Source organism: Neomonachus schauinslandi, chromosome 5, assembly GCF_002201575.2.
Source record: "Neomonachus schauinslandi chromosome 5, ASM220157v2, whole genome shotgun sequence".
NCBI classification, from domain to species: domain Eukaryota; kingdom Metazoa; phylum Chordata; class Mammalia; order Carnivora; family Phocidae; genus Neomonachus; species Neomonachus schauinslandi.
In genome coordinates, this window is record NC_058407.1 from 91,433,244 (window position 1) to 91,439,678 (window position 6,435).

Below are 6,435 nucleotides of genomic sequence, written 5' to 3' on the forward strand. Positions count from 1 at the left end.
CTCTCTCTCTCTCTCTCTCTCTCTCTCTCTCTCTCTCTCTCTCTCTCATTTCCCCTTGTCCTCCTTCACATCCAAGGAGGGGGTGGATCTGGCAACATCCGGACCCGGGCCGCGATGCGGCGGCCGGCCCACGCCCCCAGACCGCAGCTGGCCGGGCAACGGGGCGATGGCCCCCGGGTGAGAACAGAAGCTGCAGTTGTCTTCTGCTTCTGACAAAAGAGGAGTGTTCTGGCGACCAGAATGTCTTCGAGGGAGAGGTTGCCAGGACCATAACTAGGGTTTGGGAAGAAAATCAAGGTGTGGTCCGGGCCCGGCGGCGCTTAGGCGGGTGGCCAGTAGGTGGCGGCAAGACGCTTCAGCCAGCAAAGCTGCGGCTGCGAGAGCCCGCGGAACTGGGGGGCACGCAGCCTGCAGCGGGATGCGCGCCAGGGCGCCGGGTGCGCGGCAGGGGCTCGCAGTCTCTTTGGGGGCGCTTGGTTCTTTAGGGGTTTAGAGGCATCGAGGCTCTCTACTCGGATCCCTGAACAAAGGAGGAAATGCACCTTCCCCAGAGCGCAACCAGAACCAGAACCGAAGCCCACCATCTCCCATCTCCCAAGCCAGGCCTCTCCCACTCCAGCATGATCTTCTCTCTCCCAGATTTGTCTCAGGGCTCGGCAGACGTTCTAGAATTCCTCCCAGAGCTCCCCTTTACTCTGTTCCTCCCATCAGCTCCTAGTTAATCAGAGGGTCTGCATGGCCCCTCAAAAGGGTGCGGAGGGCGGCGGCGGCTTCCTGTCATAGGGCTGAGCAGGCCCAACGGCGGAGTCAGGTCTGCGAGGCCCCCACACTGCAAGCGCTGAGACACGCTTCCAACATTCCATCCTGGCCCCCGCCCACAGCACCCGGGTCCCTTTCCCACCAAAGCCACATCCGGCAAAGGGAAGTTGGAACGCACCCGCCCGCCCAACTCAACTGTTTCAGGGGAGCAAACCTCTCTCCAGTTCCCCATCTCCAGCCCCCTAAGAAGGGGTCTTTGATTCTTTGAAAGAAGCCAAAGGATCAAGGACCTCATTTTGCTTTTAGCTCTGATCTGACCCATCGGAAAAGAGGGAAAACATCAAGAGAGATCACTGGCCTGTTGGCATAATTATTCAATGGAAATTCAAATGACACCAAGCCTGTATTGACCCACATTTGTTACTTGAGCAACAAATGCCCCCCCCACCCCCCCACCCCTGCTTTGAGGGGACAAAGAACAGAATATTTGGCCCTAAGGACTGTTCTGAAACACTGAGGGTGGGTGGTCCCCAGACAAGAAGGGAAGGAAATAAGGGGTGCCTGGGTGGCTCAGTCGTGTAAGCTTCCGCTTCTTGATCTCAGCTCAGGTCTTGATCTCAGGGTCGTGAGTTCCAGCCCCAGGTTGGGCTCCACACTGGGCGTGGAGCCTACTTTAAAAAAAAAAAAAAAAAAAGACGAAGGAAATGAGAGTGGAATCCTCCTCACACTTCTCCCTTGCTCCTTGGCCTTCTCCCTGTCTTTCTCTTTCCACTTCACTCACCTCTTCTCTCCCTCAAAGCACAGGCCTAAGGAACAGCGGGCATTTGCACTTGCCCCCTCCCCCTCCTCTCCTCCTATTCGCTCTCATCTACACCTTTACCGCCACACCCTCCCGCTGCTGGGTCTCCCTCCCAGAGAAGAGGGTGGAGTTCCTTTCCCAGGACCAGCTCAGTTTCTCCCTGAACCTGATTCGGTTACTCATGAATCCCTTGCTGTTGTCAGTGTCTTAACAGGCTTATATAGCCTGCCTCTTATCGGCTGGCATCCTTGATGTTTCATTAATCAAACCTCTTCCTTGTCTTCCAAGAGTTAGGTGAATGCTCATTGCTATCTGATGATGAGGCCTAAGGAATCTGAGTGGATGAGCAGAGGAGGCTGCCTGGGCCCTTAATCCTCTGTAACATGCCCTGCAATGCAACATGATGCCTCATTTAACTTTTCTACCAATTTTTATGGATTAAACTCTTAGCATGGGCCAAGGGATTTCCAAAACAGGACGATAACATCTTAGAACGCTAGAATTTCAGAGGCACAAGGGGCTTTGGAGACCATCACGTTCAGTTCCCTCCATCAAGAAGACGAGTGACTTGCCCATGGTCATAGGGCAGAGTCAGGCCAAGACCACAGCCCTCCAGCTCCCTATTCAGCCACTTCGCATCGGCCCCAAGATTCTTGCCTCCACTTTCAACCACTATGCCTATGTTCTCGATTTTAACGACCCCATTTGAAGAGAGAATTCATGAAACAGACTCAGGAACTACAAAAGCTGCTACATCCACATAAAGCCAATGGCACCAAGAGCAGAGGAGTCCATTTTAGTTCCAAGGAAATGCCCATATCCAAAACAGGGAAGAAAATGCTGACCCAAAGATTTTTTAAAAGGAAGAGAGAGAAACAGCAATCTCCACAAGGGTTTGTACGGTTATCTTTATGCTTCAGTGTCAGTGGATCTCCCAGTCAAATTAAGAGAAATTATTTTTACCCAGTCAGGTCACCAAGGACTGAAGGGTTATAAGAGTGGTCTCAAGACATGAGTGTTTTGGTGGGGGAGAGGTTTGTGAATTCAAGTAAACTAATTGGAACCATATTTGGGCTCCCTTGATTACTGAATAGAAATTTGGGATCATCTAAGCAGAACTAGGAAGAGGATTGGAAAAGAGAAATTTATTGTCAGAAAATTTCAGATCTACACTGGCTGAAGATTATGAGCTCTTCTCCAGGATTGACGTCCATTTTGCAAGCCAGCAATTAGTCCAGAGTTACAATGGGTTGGCAACTTGTTCCTGTAGTTATCATGACGGGTGGTAACAATGTGAGCTATAGGAACTATAAGCCAAGTTATGGGATCACCCCAACAGGGCCAACTTAGAAGACTGTGTCTCTGGTTTTGGACTGATTCAACCATGGCCTCGTGGGTAGCAACTGGGTGTGTACCTCTGAGTATGTACATCCAAAAGCCCCAAATGTCTCCCAGCTTTTGTGTTAGGCATCCACGTATATACATGTGGTAAGTTAAAGAAGAAACCGGATTCATGTATTTAGAAAATGAAATACCTCAGAATCAGATCACATGGGTATGGCCGACTATGTATATGGTTTCAAAGCTTTAAAAAGTTTTCCTGTTCTTTTTGAGTCTTAGGTAATAATAATCATACTGATCCATCAAGCTTTACCCATTAAGTATTAATTAAGGGTCAAGTGTTTAGAGGCTAAGGGGCACTGGGAAGAACAACCACAAAAACGGAATAGAGAATTTCTGTGCGCCCAGGACTGCAGAACTAGGAACGAAGTATAGAAGTTACAGAGAAGCCAATTGTGCCAGATTTAAGATTTTCTAATAATCAGAGCTGTCCAGCAACGTGGGGGCGGCATGGGGGAGGGAAGCATGGAGGCGCACTCTGAGGTAGGGAGCCCCCCTATTCTGGATATTTTAAGGACATGTAAAATGGCCATCTGTCCAAGGTGGTGTTAAAATAGGACTTCTGCATATGGTGGGAGAATGAATGAATTGATCTTCAAACTGAGAATCCCTCCCAAACTGAGAATCTGATACACAAAATTAAAGATAGAACATAACTAAATTTGCCTTGTGCCCTTTTCTGTGGCCATTTTTCAGGTATACTCCCCAGTCAGGCTCTGAGGAGTCTGCAGAACAGGATTTTGCCTCGTCTGTAAGCCTTCTAGGTCTCTGACTGCTCTCTCCATTGATCCCAGTGCATCCTGGACTGAAAGAAAGCCCCCAGAGCCCCCCACCCCACCCTCCCGGACCAAGCCAAGAGGCTCTACATCCCCCAGAGTCTGGCTGGTCCCTGGGAACTGGGTGGGCCTAAGCTGGTCTCCAGAGGGAAGCAGGAAGAGTTGAGAAAGTCACAGTCTTTCTGGTCAGTGGAAGGGATGTCTTTCCTTTCCTCAGAGATGTGCCCTGTCCTCCTGGGAGGTAGCCAGCCTCTGTTCTGGGATGGAGTCCACTCTCGGTTGGCCCTTGATGGCCTTCTGCCAACTCCCAGGATAGTTTAGTGCCCTCAAACAATGTAAAATCTGGGGGGTCCTCTGACCAGGACGCCAGACCGGATGGCCTGCAGCCCTCCAGACAGCACTCCACCCCCGCCCCATTCTTCAGAGTCTGTGGTGGAATCTAATCCGCCTCTGCGGGGGGGGGGGGGGGGGGGGGGGCGGGGGACGGGAGGCAGCAGGGGAAAAAAATAGCCCTCCCATTTCAGGATTTTCAAAGACTTACAGCTGAAATCCAGAAAAACTCCTGCAGCTTAGGAGCTCCCTCACCATTTCTTGGAGGCAGCAGGGAAAACAGGAATTAGAACAGCATTTTCAAAATTGCCCTCAAACTTCGGGAAATAACATAACAGTGTATTTTCTCACTTCTAGAACTACAGTGTATCGGGAAACGCTGCACCAAAAAATGCAATTCAGGATGGTCTACACCCGCAGATTTCTCAGTATTTTCTGTCTGCTGGCCGGTTAAGTAGTGCCTAGAGTTTAAACTTGCACAAGAACTACAAAAAGATTCATACTGGATTCACAGAATACCATTACTACCAACTGTAATAATGGCTTCCCTTAATCCACAGCCATGTAATCTGGAAATAATAAACATTTTAAGCAAATGTGGGAGTTCCCTGCATCTTGAAAAGTTTCCCTTGCACTTAGTTAATCATCCCCTCCAGGGCAGTTTTACGAGGCGCCTGTCTGTACAGTGTACACAGGCTGATTACATTTAAATCTTCTCTTCCAACGCATGGCATTTCTAAAGGAAAAGCCTAATTTCGCCAGACAAGCTGAATCCTGTCATTTTCCTCGGCTTGTTTATGTAGGGGAGGAAAATAAAACCAGTATCTATGTCGAAATGGGCCACACCTCAACCAAAATGCTAACCTAAAACAAAACAAACAAAAGCAAATAGAAATCACCCTTCTTCCTTTCTCCAGATTCACTTTCCGATTAGCAAGAGGGTTTTGCATTTGCACAACCACATTTTGGAAGAGTGAGAAGATAAATGGTCCCAAACAATCACTTCCTTCCATGCACCTAAAAAAATTAGTTTATTATTTCTAATATGCCATCTTTTCACTCAGCACTAAAATTTCTGGGGTGGAAGCACAAAGCCATTCAACATTTTTTTTTAACAGGAGCAAATGAAGCTCCCCTACACGACCCACCCTTTCCTCCAAACCCAGTTTCCCTCCTGCCTCTTCCCATCCTCTACATCTGGCAAGGAGAGAAGGAGCTCTGGGTTCCACATCAGGCTGATTTGCACTGAATGAAACCCTCCCACATTTCGTTTCAAACACCCATTGATACCCCCACCTCTCTGTTTTCTTTAAACAAACCCACCCCCTCCTCCCATCCCCGAGGGGAGAAACAACACTGACATTTATACAGAAGTGAATGAACGAGCTGTAAATGCAACAGCAAAAGTGAACTGAAAAGCACGTATCTATCCATCATCCAAAAAAGACCAGCAAACAACCGACAAGAGAAACAACTCAAATCCTGAAGCAACGTGAATCAAAACAGACAGCCTGGAAAACATCTGGCAAGTACGTATGTCCTTCAAAGGTATGCAGTGTTTCCTCCGTAAAGAATCCCTTATCCCGGCACGTTCCAAAGTCCCTGCTCCCAAGCAAGAACCCAGTTCCTGCAAAACGTAATCACAGCCCAGGCCCGCTGATTTCCCTGGAGGCTCCCAACCCCCCCGTCATAAGGCATTTTCCTGAACCTTATAGAAAAAGTTGTCTGGGTATCCACTTGTAGCCAGAAGTTTCAAGAATTCAATTCAGAGGATCACAGGAAAAATAGCACAAGAAAAAAGAAAAAGCAAGGCTTAGATGACTACTAGGTCAGGAGAAGGAGAGCAGAGAAGGAAAGAGAAAGTTTGCTGAGCTTCCCCACAGCGTTGGAAGCTGTCCTACCTGAGGTCCAAGTGACTGAGGCGTCCTGAGGAGCTGGAGCTGGTGGCTGTCTGGTCTGCTCTTCTGGAGGTATGTGACCACGGCGAGAGGAAGGACCTGCTTCCCGAGGTTAAAAGTTTCCAGCGCTAGTGTGCTGGGGTGTGTGATGGGCGGTTTCTTTTCACTCTGTTTTAAAGGAGTTTCTATGAATCAGTCTGACTTTAAAAAAAAAAAAAAGATTTGTTGGTAAGCTACGCCCTGCTGGGTTGGCAGTTGGTCAAGAGAGGCTGGGAGTGAGCCATCAATTCAAAGAAGCCTGTTTAGGCTCTCTCTGACTCACACACACAGACCACAGTGGAAAAAGGAGTGACATTGCTTCAAATGAGTAATAGGAGTCACACAAATAGATCTGTTTACCGAAGCCCATTCCTCCTCACCGAAAAGGAGACTTGGTTACCATGGGCAGAGGCAAAACACAAGTACTCTGTCC

At 48.7% G+C, this 6,435-nt stretch overlaps 1 protein-coding gene across 1 annotated transcript in view; it reads right to left on the reverse strand.

Annotated features, from left to right (window-relative positions):
- The window catches only part of EMP1 (epithelial membrane protein 1), a 20,151-nt gene extending 14,014 nt beyond the window's left edge, over positions 1–6,137 (reverse strand). The window contains exon 1 of the mRNA XM_021690676.1: positions 5,967–6,137. The gene's annotated coding sequence lies outside the window, so the exon portion shown is untranslated. The remainder of the gene's footprint in view (positions 1–5,966) is intronic.
- Positions 6,138–6,435: the final 298 nt, after the last annotated feature.